This window comes from Hordeum vulgare, chromosome 6H (assembly GCF_904849725.1).
Source record: "Hordeum vulgare subsp. vulgare chromosome 6H, MorexV3_pseudomolecules_assembly, whole genome shotgun sequence".
Taxonomy (NCBI): domain Eukaryota; kingdom Viridiplantae; phylum Streptophyta; class Magnoliopsida; order Poales; family Poaceae; genus Hordeum; species Hordeum vulgare.
In genome coordinates this window covers 36,262,720-36,265,318 of record NC_058523.1, presented here as the reverse complement: position 1 = coordinate 36,265,318, position 2,599 = coordinate 36,262,720, and the positions used below count along the sequence as shown (strand labels likewise).

At 43.9% G+C, this 2,599-nt stretch overlaps 1 long non-coding RNA gene across 1 annotated transcript; it reads right to left on the bottom strand.

Moving 5' to 3' along the window:
• Window positions 1-1,461: 1,461 nt before the first annotated feature.
• Window positions 1,462-2,133, bottom strand: LOC123404589. The gene is made up of 3 exons (XR_006611860.1): window positions 2,102-2,133; window positions 1,575-1,908; window positions 1,462-1,484 (listed from the first exon to the last, which is right to left on the bottom strand). It is a non-coding gene; the product is annotated as an uncharacterized LOC123404589 (long non-coding RNA).
• Window positions 2,134-2,599: the final 466 nt, after the last annotated feature.

Genomic DNA, 2,599 nt, shown 5'->3' with positions numbered 1-2,599 from the left:
TGTGTGGCAAAGGTGTGTAAGGCTGGTCACAATGGGAAGTAACATTGAGTAGTAACATACATGACACATAAGCATGTTACTACTCTATGTTACTACCTTCATAGTGGGTGGTAACTTAGGGGTGGTAACTTAGAGGGTTCATTTATTGCTTTTGTGGGATCTATAGTAGCATTTCAACTTTGTGATCTATACGTGCCATGTATCAATAAAAATTGTGTTTTCAGGTACCCATGGATAAATAAATAAAACACAAATTTAGATCATAATAAATAATAAAGTAAAATATAATATTATTAAAATATATAAAACATATTTAGCAGTACATTGATCAAGACTTAAATATAATCTATTCTCGCCCAAACTTTCTCCATATATGCTCAATCAGATCATTTTTAAGAGCCTTATGCATCGGACGATCGCGGACTCTAGCATCTCTTTCAAGTACCTCGGCAAATTCTGGTATGTTACCGTGCGTAAATACCGAAGGAAGGACAATTTATGAGCCCGCTTCATAATTTAAATCAGGTTCACACAACAAACTGACCGAGCTAACTTCTAATATGCTTCGTAGTGCACCACTTCTTTCCCTTCAATCACCTTGCCAAACAGTAGATAAATAAATAATCAGTAGATGTAATTATTATTTTCTCAAGTAAGAGTGAGGACACAAGTAATTATAGAGGAAGTTTCGACATGAAATAGAGCAGCGATTCAAGTTCATAGTAAAAATACCTGCATCTCCTTCAAGAAAATAACATGGCCTCCATATTACTCAAAGCCTTTGCACGCCGGGCCTTTTCACCATCATCCATCTTAGATGTGTCCGCTAAAAGCATTTTGGAATAAACATCCAACATTTTTGTCTTGTTGTTGATCTTTGCAGTTTCAAGTTGTTGATTTGATAAAAGAACCTGGCTATTTATCACCTTTTGATGGTCCTCCATCGATTGATTGTTAACCTCGATGAATTTGACCAATCTTTCTCCAAGCTCTTGCGAGAGCCCTCCTGACTTGCCTTTACCAGCACGTTCAAGCTTAGCCTTATCACGGCCAACTTTTGGGCGCTCCTCAGCCTCCAAGTTGATCATATTTGATGTGGTATTGCTATCTGTCATGTTACCTTTTTTTGCAGTCATGTGTTTGTAAGAGGTTAGCCATTTGCTATCATCCTTAAGTTTTTCCCACATAGTTAAATGTTGGAAAGGCTGATGATAGTTGCGTTCGTACTTCTCCAAGGCCATTTTTTGTAGGTCATGACTGTTGTGACCACTATGATACACTCCCATAACAGCAATCCACTCCCCATGGAAAGCACCGAGCTTTTTCTTGGTCCTTTGCCATTCCATCTTCAACTGATTGCGATCTCTCTTCCGGTTACTTGGTGTGGCACCATTGTAGAGAGCAGCAATGTCATCCCAGAACTGCTCACCCTTCTTTCCGTTCCCATCGATGGGATTGAGTGAACACTCTAGCCAAGCACCAGCCTACATTGTTCACATTTAATTTAGTTGAGCCCAACAAGCATCAAGAAATTACATGCACATAATATGGATTTGAGCAACGAATATGCTTACCAGTCTGTCATGTTCCTCGGGTGTATAGGGCAGACGATATGCGGTCCTTTCTCCCAATTCTTCTTCATCTACATTGATGGTCTTCCTTTTCTTTTTGGAAGATGTCGAATCCACTTTTGCAGGACCAGACCGAGATGCGACTTTAGGGTGCGGTGGCGGTGGTGGTGTTGAAAAGGAATCGTGTGGAGAAGCCCAAACAAAGTGCAAATTCTCCAAATTGCCGTGTCCTTGTTCTGGATAGTGGACCGGCGGAGGTCGAAAATTATAAGGATGCATTGGAGGGAATTGCCCAAAATTTAGCAAGCTTTCAGGTGCAGCGGTGTACATTGGCCTCCTGTTACAAATATCAGAGTTCATGAGCATATTATAACAACAATGCAATTTTGTACAACAACATACAAAGGCTTAAAACAAGATATACTTGAACGGAGATAGAAATTACCTATACACTGAATCAATTCAGGATAGAAACGGCTACAGACTTGAATCCAAAATTGCCCAAGATTGAATCAAAAGCAGAGATTTACCATGTAGGGTTGGGAGAGGAGGTCTCCATGAGGAGTGGGTACAGGTGCGGCGGCGGCGTCGAGGTATTGGCGGAGGAGCACGTCGGGGCGCCCGGGTAGAAGAGTTGTTGTGTCGAGCCGCTCGCGTACGAGCTTGCCGGGCCGGGGAAGTGCTGCGGCGGCGAGGTCGCCGGTGACCGGACTCGCGCCGCCTCCTTACGGGCACCGGATTTGGCCATGATTAGGATTAGCAAGGTGGCGCCGCCGGCCAGAGGCGCCGCTGGACGGACGGCCCGACGGAGAGCGGGGCGAGCTGGATGAGGATGGAGGCGCAGGCGTGGTGTCTGTCGATGGGAATTTCTTTTCTCTCCACGCGAAGCGCTCACAGCGCACACGAGATCTTCTAGCATTAAAAAAGTCTCGTACAAAGCGCGAAGTTACGGTAACCACGGTGGTTACTCCAATTCCTTCTCTCCTCATTAACTCACTGCCACGTAGGAAATTTTGCTGAGCTGGACA